Source organism: Ipomoea nil, unplaced genomic scaffold, assembly GCF_001879475.1.
Source record: "Ipomoea nil cultivar Tokyo-kokei standard unplaced genomic scaffold, Asagao_1.1 scaffold0510, whole genome shotgun sequence".
NCBI lineage: Eukaryota > Viridiplantae > Streptophyta > Magnoliopsida > Solanales > Convolvulaceae > Ipomoea > Ipomoea nil.
In genome coordinates, this window is record NW_017616938.1 from 66,600 (window position 1) to 80,344 (window position 13,745).

A 13,745-nucleotide genomic window follows, 5' to 3' on the forward strand; every position below is an offset into this window, starting at 1 on the left:
AAATACGTATGCAGGTGCACTTATCTGCTTTAAATGATGAAATGTGGGAAGTCATCACAAATGGCCCTATCCAAATTATGGAAGCTAATACCGCTACCCCACGTGATCCAAATGCTCCACGATATATTCCAAAGCCAAAAATGGAGTGGACAAAGGAAGATAGAGGACGAAATAACTTGGACAATATTGCCAAGGACATTTTGTTCAAAACCGTCGATGACACCATATTCCCAAAAATTCGAAAGTGCACCACGGCAAAAGAAATATGGGATACGCTCATAAGCATCGGTGAAGGCGACGAACAAGAAAAAGACAACAAACTAACCATCGCCATGAAAAGGTTCGAAGATTTCAAAATGCTATCGAACGAAAGCATCACCGACATGGAAGCTCGATTAATCAAAATCCTTGGAGAAATCACGGATCTGGGAAAGACCATTACCCAGAAGGAAATATCGCTCAAAGTGTTACGCGGACTACCTACAAATTGGGATATGAAGGTGACCGCAATGCGAGATCATAGAGATCTAAGGACATTATCTACGGATAAACTCTTTAGTGATCTAAAGGCGTATGAGTTTGAGATGAAGACACGAAATGAAGAAGAACGTGATGAACGAACATCCGCACTGATGACCGAACAACCTTCCTCATCAAGGTCAGTCGTAAATAATGATTTTTTATCTGACGAAAAATTTTCTCTATTTGTTAGAAAATTCAGGAAGTTCATGCGAAAGAACAAAGGATCACCACAAGGAAATTCTTTTCGGGAGAATAGAAGATCAAGAAGAGAATCTACGGAAGAAAACACAAGTGTGTGTTACAATTGTAGAAAGCTTGGACATTTTATGGCTGAATGTCCACATCCCAAGGTGAACAAAAATTCGAATACTTCTAACTCTCCACAGGTTGAGTACAAGTCGAAAGAGAAGAAATTCAAAAAGGACAAACGGAAGGCACTAATAAGCGATCCGTTAGAAGCAAGTGAATCCGAAGAATCATCTAGTGATGAGAGTGATTCATCTCAAGAAGATACGGCGCTACTATGTCTAGTGGGCAAAACATCCGAACATGAGGAATGCTATATGGCGCGCGAAACCGACGAAGAGGTATCTTCTAGTTCATTTAGCTCGTTTAGTTCCGTTGACACCTCTTTCGAGACTCAAAAATCTTTTCAAAGTCTTATGGAAGATTGTCAAAAAGTCATGGCCACTCATACTCAAATCAAAGAGCGCAATAATACGTTAATTCTTGAAAAGGAAGAAATGTCACAAAAATTGCAGAATGCTCTAAATGAAATGAGTAATTTGAAAGCCGAAAATGTTCGACTTCAAGAAGAGTGCAAAGCTAGAGAGGTTAGAGAACATAACCTTCGGGAAGTAATCGCATCATTTACGCATTCATCCAAAATAATGGATAAAATGGTGAACATGCAAAAACCCGCTGGAGATAAAGCCGGACTAGGCTACGATCCATCATGTTCTAAAACCCCTCAAAAGTTGACTAATTCTACTACTACTTTAATTAATAAAGTTTCAGTGGTAAAATTTGTGAAAAGTCAACATAGCACAATGAGACAAGGAGTTGGAAACAAAATTAATGCCCAGAAAATTGTTGCAAGGCCGAATCAACACAATGATATCTTGGCAAGACAACAAAATTTTAAAAGGCAAAAATTTGTATCTCAAAGGAGAACCAACGAGTCTAGTGCAACAAAACCTCATAGGAATATGGGAAGAATTCCGAGAATTGGAGCTGGGAGATTATATCCCTCAGAAGAAGATTGGTCGCTTGAAATCAAACCATGGACCAAGTCCAGATTTGCTCTATTTCATAGAATCAAGCAACTATCAGCTTCCCAACCCGCACCGAATCATTATTCGAAAGTGCGTTATGATTATAAAGTTTTTAATGGTTACAAATCACCTACTCTTGGATCAGTGGGATCTAGGTGGATTTGGATGCCAAAAATTACTAACACAAAAGGACCCAAACAAGTATGGGTACCTAAAAGAAATTAATCTTTTTTGCAGGAAGTTTGGTATTTCGATAGTGGTTGCTCTCGACATATGACCGGCAATAAAGCTAGTCTAGTTGAGTTCAAAAGTATCGAAGGACCAAAAGTAGTTTTCGGTGGAAACGATCGATATGGAATGACAAAAGGAACCGGCGCAATTGTGAAAAATGGTCTACGAATTGATGACGTATCTTATGTCGAAGGATTAAAATTTAACTTGTTTAGTACAAGTCAATTTTGCGACAAAGGATATCTCGTAGAATTCTACAAGGGCAAATGTCAAGTCAAAGACGAATCCACGAAAGAAGTCGTACTAGCCGGATCAAGAAAGAAAAACATGTATGTTGTAGATTGGAGTACAACAAAAGATTCTGTATGCTTGATGGCAAATAATTCGAATGAAGCTAGTTGGGAATGGCACAGAAGGCTAAATCATTTGAATTTCAAAACCATCAACAAGCTTGCCAAAAAGAAGTTAGTCGAAGGACTACCCAATATTGTGTTCAAGAAAGATCAAATATGTGACGCATGCCAAAAAGGAAAACAAATCAAAGCATCATTCAAATCCAAAGCTCAAGAGTCAACATCAAGACCCTTAAGTCTACTGCACATGGATTTATTTGGTCCAGTAGACCTAGTAAGTATAAGTGGTAAGAAATATACTTTGGTTGTTGTTGATGATTTTTCTAGGTACACATGGACAATATTCATCAAGAAAAAGGATGAAGTCTTATCAAAGTTGCCAGAGCTATTAAAGCTGCTACAAGTCGAAAAAGATATGAAGATTGCAACAATTCGAACTGATCAGGGAACAGAGTTCGTAAACGGAGTAATTCAATCTTACTGCAATTCACAAGGAATTTTACATCAATTATCTGCCGCACGAACGCCGCAACAAAATGGTGTAGCTGAAAGAAGAAATCGAACACTGAAGGAAGCCGCACGAGTCATGATATCAGCCGCCGGACTACCAAAGAGATTTTGGGCAGAAGCAATCAATACGGCGTGTTATACTCAAAATCGAAGTCTAATCCACAAGTCTTATAACAAAACACCATATGAATTATGGAAAGGGAGAAAACCCAATCTCACCTACTTTCATACATTTGGTTGTAAATGTTTTGTACTTGTTAATGGAAAGTCCCAACTAAAGACTTTTGACGAACGTGCAAACGAAGGAACGTTCTTAGGATATTCATCCACCAGCAAGGCGTATAGAATATTCAACAAATCAACCATGGTGGTAGAAGAATCGATTCACGTTGTGTTTGATGAAAATCACGACAAAAATGGCAAAGAAGGTGAAGGTAATCGTGATTCAATTATTTCTAACGATATGTTGGAAGATAATGTGTTGCAGGAAGTAGAAGAATCAAGTGATATGGGTACTCACCAAATTGAGGCAATATCCAATGTGATACCCGAAATATCACGCACACCTACAACCGAAATTGCATCCAGAATTCAAGAAGAAGGAACTCCAGTAGATGAACCCGAAGATGCACCCGTCAACAATTCACAACAAGTGGAATCACAACAAGTATTCCAACAAGAAGGAAACTCTGAGAATCCAACAAGTTTCCAACCAAATCGAAAATGGCTAAGAAGTCACACACATGACTTAGTCATTGGAAATCCAAGTGACGGAGTAAAGACGCTATCATCTACTAGGAATCAACAACAAGATGCAATGTTCTCATGCTTTCTATCACAACTGGAGCCAAAGGAAATTGACGAAGCATTAGCCGATCCAAGTTGGATAGATGCCATGCAAGAGGAATTAGATCAATTCAAGCGCAACGACGTATGGAAACTTGTTCCAAGACCAACGCACCAAAATGTAATCGGCACCAAATGGGTCTTTAGGAACAAAGCGAACGAAGATGGCGTCATTGTTAGGAATAAAGCAAGATTAGTCGCAAAGGGGTATTCACAAGAAGAAGGCATTGATTTTGATGAGACATTCGCCCCTGTCGCACGACTCGAAGCAATCCGGATATTCCTAGCATACGCAGCGCACAAGAATTTCATCGTATATCAAATGGACGTAAAGAGCGCATTTCTTAATGGCTCACTTGAAGAAGAAGTTTACGTCGAACAACCACCCGGTTTTGAGGTAAAAGACGTTGGTGATCAAGTCTACAAATTAAAGAAGGCATTGTATGGGTTAAAACAAGCTCCGCGAGCTTGGTACGACACCTTGTCAATGTTCTTAATTAGTTGTGGATTCACCAAAGGTCTAGTCGATAAAACCCTCTTTAGAATTCAAGAAAATAATCACATTTTATTAGTACAAATTTATGTTGATGATATTATCTTTGGAAGTACTGATAAATCTTTATGTGAGAAATTTTCTAAGCTTATGCAGAACAGGTTCGAGATGAGTATGATGGGAGAATTAAATTACTTTTTGGGACTGCAAGTCAAGCAACTTGAAGAAGGAATTTTCATAAATCAAGCCAAGTATACAAGAGATCTTATCAAGAAGTTTGGCATAGATGGAAAATCCTCAGTCAAAATTCCCATGAGTACATCTCAAAAATTGGATACAGATGATGAAGGAAAAGACGTCGACCAAACGATGTATCAAGGGATGATTGGATCGTTACTATACTTAACCGCAAGCAGACCAGACATATCCTACTCGGTTGGCGTATGTGCAAGATTCCAATCAAAGCCCAAAGAAAGTCATCTGATTGCAACCAAGAAGATAATTTGATATCTCAAAGGAACAATCAATGTGGGATTATGGTATCCCAAAGAAGGAGATTTTACAGTAACTAGTTATTCAGATGCAGATTTTGCAGGGTGTAAAATAGACCGAAAAAGTACCTCAGGGACATGCCAGTTCTTAGGGGGAAGATTGGTCTCTTGGTTCAGCAAGAAACAAAACTCCATAGCTACGAGCACTGCCGAGGCCGAATATATTGCAGCTGGGAGTTGTTGTGCACAAATTTTGTGGATGAAGCAACAATTGTTGGATTATGGGATTAAATGCAAAATGTTAGTATTTTATGTGATAATACTAGCGCAATTGCAATAACCCAAAATCCTGTGCTCCACTCGCGAACCAAACACATCGGCATCTGATATCACTTCATACGAGACCACGTCGAGAAGAAAGGTTTGAAGATCGATCATGTTCCCACAGAAAATCAAATTGCCGACATTCTCACAAAACCGTTGTGTGAATCTCGTTTTGCAACTCTAAGGCACGAAATGGGAATGATCGAAATGAGCTAAGTATTTCGAAACCTTTAAATTCGAAAAATTTGTGTACGTGATTGCATGAAACTTGTTACCTGTGTGTTCAACATGATTTAATTTAATTAATGTGTTACAATTTATTTGTGTACATGTTAGTAATTTTATCTTACGAACTTAGGTACGTAGAAATTGGTTATTTGTTTTTAATTGCTAAAAGAGATATTAAAGTTAGGGGGAATGCATCATGATAGTGGTGAGATTATATGACTTAGGGGGAATGATCTGATGATAAGCTATGCTAAAAAGTTAATAACAGTGCATGCAAATTGAGTTGTCAGTCTGAATGGTCATCAACTTTAATTTTAATTTTCACCTGCTTAAGTCAAATTGATGTGATTCTTTTTAAAATTAAATGTATCTAGCATCATTTTTGATCTTATCTGTTTAAATTGATTTTATTGGACGATCAATTTTAATTCTCAGATTTATCAGATGTCAAAATTAAATTGTTAGCATGAAAAGATTTATTGCTCTAACAATTTTGTGTCGAAGAAATTTTTGCTCCATGAACATCTACAGGTGGCAGCGAATTAAAGCTTAATTTTTGGCGCTATGTACCCACAAATGGAGTATTAAAATCTGAGTTGGCAAATTTAAATCAGTGAAAGTTCGAAGTTGCCCTCAATTGTTCTACAATCTCTTTCTATCCACTAAAGGGCAAAATGGTAATTTTGCTAGGCATTTATTTTGCCTCCAAGAGACAAAGAAGAAAGAAGTTCATCTTCTTCTTCCTCCCTCTCTCACCGCCGGCGCATGCAAGAAGAAGAAGCAAAACTTGAAAATCTCTCAATTCAATCAAACCCATCCCAAATTTCCCACAAAAAATCCATTCTACACCCAAATACCCATTACCCACCCTCACCATTGTCCTTGAAACCTCTCACAACCAAAAACCCATTTCCTTCTACCCATTTTTTTTTCGGACTGCCGAAACCCATCTCAAAATTCCCTAATTTTTGTTCTATCAAGATGGAAGGAGCTCAAAACCCAATTGGAGCAGAAGGATCGAGGAAACTCACTCGGGTAATTCGAGGGATGATCATGGACCTTGAGGACTACAACAAGTTCATCCAAAACCAAGACTTGGGGGTAAAAATCTTAACCTCTCTTGAAAGTAGTGGGTTATTGAAATTTTGCTCTTTCAAGTATGATGGTTTCTATTTGAATGAAGTAGTAGAATTTCATAAACACGCATTTGTCGAACATGGTGTTATAAATTCTACTGTTGGAGGAGTTGTGTTAAAAATTGAGTTAGATGATGTGAGAACTCATTTTGGATTGGAGGAAAAATTGTTGAAAGTGGAAGATCACGGCTTTGATTTAAATGATTTTTGGAGTGAAATTAGACACGAAACCGCACAAGTCGAGACGTGTACTAATGGCTTTAAGGTTATGTTGAAGCACGAATATGGAATGCTACTTGATATAGTGCATAAAACTATTGAGTACAAATATTCTAGTAGGAATTATTTTACTAAGAAAAATTTGCCTTTGATGCATGCCATTATGAATGTTGTTGCCGTAGATTGGGGACGGTTTATATATGGCCGAATAGTTGATCAAATTAGGCTAGCAAAACCATTGGTGAATGGATGGTTTCCTAATGACATTGGCTACGGTTTTGTTGTTGGGGAGTTGTTGAAGTTGAAAGGTGTTGCCCTATCCAAGCCAAAACCAATACAAAACCAAAATTACCTTTTTCGAACCCCAATTCAGGTTGATCCTTCCCTAGCCAATATCCGAAAACAAAAACCGGCAAATGCATCAACCCATTCCTTAGCCAAAAAGCCTCCTTCTAACCGAGCTACTAGTCACGGGGAATCTAATACCCATGGGAGAAGTAGTGATGATGCTTGTAGTCATCAATTTGTCACCATACCCGCACCCATAACTCACACCCCAAACCCGAATGAAGAAGTGATTTTACCAAGTAAAGTTGGGAGTGTAGATGACATTCCAACTTATGGGGCAAGTAGTAAGTTGTTAAAGGAGTATGAACGTGTGAAAGTTTGGAGGAATTGGAGACTAAGTGATCACAAATCGGTTGCTACATCAATAGGACCGGATACTCTAGAATTGGAGAAGTTTGCTTTACAATGGATTGGAACAAGAAATCTTGCTACCGCAACTAGGCTTTCGGTGATTAATGAGTGCTTTATTAAGAAAGTTGCTATTAGTCGGGGCAAGAAAGTGGCTCAAGAAGATCCCGAAGATGCCGTTGAGACATTAGATGGATTTGCTCGTGATGATATTGCCCGAGCATTGGTCATTTCAAGAGAAGAAGTGCACGGGGCACACATGGGGAAGCATCACATTTGAAGGAGACCGAAGGAGGAAGCTTGCAAGAATTGGACCCATTTCCTTCGAATATTGGGGATGACAACCTTAGTTTTGATGCTATTTCACCCCACACGGCTACGGATGTGACGAATTCGGTGAATGAAAATTTGGAAGCAAATGTTGATGATGAAAGCCGAATGGAGGAACAAGAAAATGTGCTACAAATTGAAGTGTCACCTTTGCCACTAAGCCGTGCCGAACCGATTCCTATTGCCACTACCGAACCACTCATTCCTACAATTGACGAGCCCTTGTGTCTTGAGGATGCACCATACGTGGAACCACCGGAATCATCCATGCCGAGACAACCACAAGAAGAGTCACACAAGGAGGTACATTCTTCATCCATTAATATTGATACTTTGAAAGAAAATATTATTGGGGATGTACGAAAGGAAATTCAAGAGTTGAGAAGAGATGTCTTTCAAGAGTTTGAGAAAGTCCAAAATCAATTTGGTAATGTTGATACCAAATTAGATGACTTTCACAAGGAAGCTTATGAAAGGGCCGAATCCTTGTTACTTGGACAAGGATCAATCCAAGGTGATATGGCCACAATGTCTACTAAGCAAGAAGAGCGTAATAGGGAAGTCTTGAAGATGTTCCTTGACTTAGGGAAGAAAGGAACGGAGTGTGAATCGAGGCTACGATTAGTAGAGAATCATTTGAAGGCTCTACTACATCAAGTTGGCGTGAACAATGATCTTTTAATTGGAGTCCAAAAGAGCCAAGACAAAGCTTCGGCGAGTTTCCAACATTATGTGGATGCTGCCGAAAAGGGGGAAAGAGCTAGAGGAGCTCCAAGTCATTTGGTGAACCATTTGATTGGACCGTCATCACAACGGCCACTAGTTGAGCTTGTTAGACCTCCAGGAACACCGAGAGGAGTCACACCCACACCAAGAGCTCAAGGCCGAGGAAAAAGGAGAATAATGGATTATTTGATGACCCCTCAAAGCATGGATTTTCCTAGCCAACAAGGATGCCAAAGATCAACACCTTCAAGATCAATTTATGAAGAAAACAAGTTGAAGCTTATACGAGAATTGGAAACATTCTTTGGGCACACAAGCAACGAAATGGTGGATGGAAGATCATTTGAAGAATGCGTTGCTTGGTACCAAGCCGGAGTGTTACGGGGTGACAATGTTCAAGAAGCTTATGGAAATTATGTTACCGAGCAAGTCACCGCACCATACCAACTCTAAGGAAAGAAACGAGACTTCAAGGAATTAAGGGCACACATGAATGCCTTAATTGGCAAGAGGTAAAATTTTGAAGCCTCAATTTTTGGTGTACATAATAGCTAGCTTGTTCGAATTATGCTTTTTGGAACATTATATAAATTGCTAGCATATGGTACTTTGTCTAGTATGTTAATTGCTTTAAAGTCTCAAGATTTTAAATTGGACTTAGTAATTGCATGTGAGGCGTATAATTGAGAAAATAAAATTGAAAGGGGGAAGAAAAATTAAAAGATAAAATTCAATACGCAACCCCGCGTTATAGTCTCAATATACGTTTAGGACCGTCCAAAATTAAAATCTCTAGGTCTTAAACGTGTTAAACCCGTCAAATGGCTAGTCGCAATAAAATTGGACAAAAAGATTATTTTTTAAAATTTTGACATAGCCAAATGACTTGGGTATAAGTTTCGGCATCATCAAAAAGGGGGAAATTGTTAGGAATATATTGTAGAAGTTTTGATGAGCCAAATGTATTTTGTAGACCCCAATTTTATTTTATTTGAGTCAGTTCTGGTTCACCAAGTATAGTGCACCGCTGCCATGAAGCCTACATGAAGTCTACGAAAAAGCAGTTTTAAAGAAGAATAAATGAAAGCGGGATCATAGCTTAAAAGATTTATGAAGCATCAAGTTACCAAAGGTTGAGATGGACGATATGGTATAAGACTTGTTGAAGCATGCATAATGTGAGATGATCCACAGTTTGATTCTCATTAGAAGCAATTTTGGTGTAAAGATGAATTGCTATCGTGAAGTAGCAATATCAGGAGATGATGTCATCATGATAGTAATATCAGGTTATACTATCATGAAAGAACAATTTTTATCGTGATAGTTGAGAATTATCGGGTAATGACATCACAATGTGATAAAGCTAGTGGAGAACACGTGGAGGAGATAAGTCAAAAGAATTTAAGTCTTGGATTGTATCAATTGGATACCCAGCCGAGATGGAAGAAGCCTTGCCAAGTAAAGCAAATGGTCCATAGTTCGATTCCAAGGTGGAACATGATATATATGGTCCATGATACAAGGTGGAATATGATAGCTAGCTCATGATATGAAATAGAATGATCTATGATACAAGGTGGAACATGATATACTATTGGGACATGACTTCATCAAAAGGAGCTATGACATCATGATAGAATTAGACAGAAACATTATTTTGAAGCTCTATTTCTGCAGAAGAAGTCGAAAGAGAAGAAGAAGCTGATATACGAAGGAGATCTTTTTAATACTCAAGCAAGAATCAGCAGATAAATTATTTGATCAACTTGGCACATCAGATCAATAATTCAACAAAAGTCATGCCAGAGAAATTCAAATTTGGAGGCTACCCATTCCAAAGAAAAAGCTTTGTCAGATTAAAGAGGAGCAACGGCAAATTTATTTAAATCTTCTGACAGACGGCGAAATGATTTTTTGCAGACCAAGTTGGCAAAATTAATTGATCAACTACAATTCAAAATGGACGATCGAGATCGAAAGTTGATCAACGGGCAAATAGCTTTCATCTGCTATAAATTGCCCAAGCAGACTTGAAGACAAGCACGAATCTAACAGAGATTCAGAAAACACTTGAACAACAAAGAAAATTATACAATCAATCATCAAGTGGTATATTGAGCTATATAAGATAGAATTCAAGTCTGAGTGAGAGAAATCTTTGTATTTCATTGTAAATCTTCTACTGAGTGTAGAAAAGGGGTAGAGTAACTAGGGAGTTATGTAGGGAGTTGACGTGATTATGTGTATTTGTTTATATAATTATGCGTATTTGTTTATACAATTATGTACATTTTTTATACAATTATGCACATTTTTTTATACAATTATGTACATCCGAAACAGGAAATTTATGTGTATTATGTTAAGAGTTTATGTGTATTATGTTAAAAGTTTATGTATATTATGTATTATGTTAGATTATGTGTATTATCTTTTTAAAAAAGTATGTGTATTTTGTTATACAATTATGTAGATTCATGTATACAATTATATGTATTCTAGTATAAAATTATGTACATTTTTAAACATGAGAATTTTTTTTTAAAGAAAATTAACCGACAGCATAGGGTAGCGAAATTTCAAAAAAAAAAAAGAAATCTGAAACGATGTCGTTTGTATTAGGACGCACAATGCAATGGACGTCCTGATGCACGGTATAAATTGCCCTGAAATTACAAGAAATAAAGATCAATGGACCTCAATTTAGAAGCCCAAGTTCTAAAACATAAATAGCCCATGGCTGTAACAAAATTGACGACATAACAAGCAAAACTAATTGGACTATTAAATAAATTAACAGCCCAAATAACGCAAAAGCCCACTTGAAATGCTAAAACGTTTAGCTCTAATCAGCCCCTAAAATTCCATGCAAGTCAACACATTTTTGTTTTTACGTTCAGGTTGGAGGGGGACACCCCAGAGATACAAAAAGCAAAAAGCCTAGCTAACAGAGAGAGGGAGGAACATCACGAGGGAGAGGAACCCCCAAGACATCTTCCTTTTAGGGGGCATTTGGTTCAGGTAATCTAATCTTAGATTACCTAGATTATCTTACTTTGTTTGGTTCAAAATTATGAAATTACTTGGTAATGTATATTATCTCAAAGCTGATGTGACGGTAATGTTTCAAGATAATGTGATTACCCTTATTTTCAAAGAATCAATGAATTAAATCTTGCATATTTACCATTTTAGATTTTTAGTATCCATTGCTCTTTTTATATGGTGAAGACGGGTATAGAGAGGACATACAATTCTAAGATGTTGATGGTCAAAGCCAAACAGGTAGAAATCGCAATAGTCTTAGGGTATATTTTTCTTATCGTATCAACATTATTGTACTCAAGAAGGTTATTTCAACAATTTCTGGTGGATGCATATACTATGATTGAATCAGGGCGATTAATCTACATCAGGACTCACCAAAAATCTCTTAGATGTGAATCGTATAAGTGTTTGACAGATGCTTTAACACGTGAGAAATATATCCATCGGCTCAAGGAAGGCGAATCATTTTGCCATCAAGTTTTTACGGGTGGGGCAAGATATATGGTTCAGAATTACCAAGATGCGATAGCAATCTGCAGATGGATTGACTATCCAAATCTTTTCATTACATTCACATGTAACCCCAAGTGGCCAGAAATTGAAAGGTTTTTACAATCAAGGAGATTGAAGGCTAAAGATCGGGTTGATATAACATGTCGTGTTTTTAAGATAAAGTTAAATGCACTTATAAAGGAGATTCGGAAAGACAACATGTTTGGATTTGTTTCAACAGGTAAATTTTATAATTTTAATATTTTACATTATATACAAGTTTTATTTATAGTAATATCTACAACTTTTATTTATAGTAACAATAACTTTTTCTTTATTTTTCTTATAGTTATTTATAAAATTGAATTCTAAAAAAAAAAAAAAGAGTTATCGCATGCGCACATATTATTATTTTTTTTTGGGCAAAGAGACATTCTTCTAATACTCCGAGAGATATAAATAGGTTGATATATGCTGAGATATCAAGTGACTTGTGTGATCCAGAGTATTACAAAGCTGTAGAAGAATTTATGATGCACGGACCATGTGGTGCAGTTCGAAAGAGTTCACCTTGCATGGTGAATGGTAGATGCTCAAAATTCTACCCAAAGAAATGTGTTGAGAAGTCCACTTTGGATGAAGATGGTTATCCGATCTATTGTAGGAGTGATAACGGTCGTACCATAAAGAAGAATGGAATTGAGCTTGATAGTAGATATGTTGTCCTACACAACAAACATTTGTTGATGAAGTATAGGGCTCATATCAATGTTGAATGATGTAATCAATCTCGATCAATTAAGTACTTATTCAAGTACGTCAACAAGGGAAATGATAGGGTGACAGTTGAATTCTACAACAATGCTGTAGAAGAAGTTACTGGAAAGGTGATAGATGAGATCAAAATGTTTTATGATTGTAGGTATATTTCACCATGTGAGGCAATTTGGAGGATAAGTGCATTTGATATACAATTTAGGGATCCTTCGGTTGTGCGTTTGAGTTTTCATCTACCAAATGAGCAATTTATAATATTTGATGATCATGATGTGGTCGATGATGTTGTTAACCATCCAACGGTTAGGTAAAGTATGTTCACTGCATGGTTTGATGCTAACATCAAATACACTGAGGCGCGACAATTGACATATGCAGAAATGCCAACTGAATTTGTTTGGAAGAAAGATAAAAGAAAATGGCATCCGAGGCAAAGGAAGTGGGCAATTGGTCGTATTTTTTATGTTCTGCATAATAGTGGAGAAATCTTTTATCTCAGATGTCTTCTTAACATTGTTCGTGGACCGAAATGCTTTGATGACATAAAAAAGGGTTTATGCTGTGCAATACAATTCATTTAGAGATGCATGTTATGCACATGGTTTAATTGAGGATGATAAAGAATATGTTGATGCAATAACTAAAGCAGCGTTGTGGTCCTCAACGCATTCTTCGCGGAAATTGTTTGTCACGTTATTGACCTTCAATTCAATGGCCAAGCCAGAAAAGGTTTGGGAAATTGTTTGGCACTACCTATCAGACGATGTTGAATTCAATGCTCGAAGAAATCTAAATATTCCCGGTATACAATTCTTAACTAACATTGTTTAAAATTTCGGACTTCTTATCTCTAAATCAATTACTCCATCTGTCCCATTTTATCTGTCCTACATACTATACATGGGTCAAACAACTCTTTCTTCTTTGTTTATTTTCTTTAGTATTTTTTATTTATTTTTAAATTTAACTTTTTTTTTTTTTGTGTTTAATAGTACTTTTAGTGTAGTTTCTAAGTATATAAATTTTGTATACTAATACTAACATTA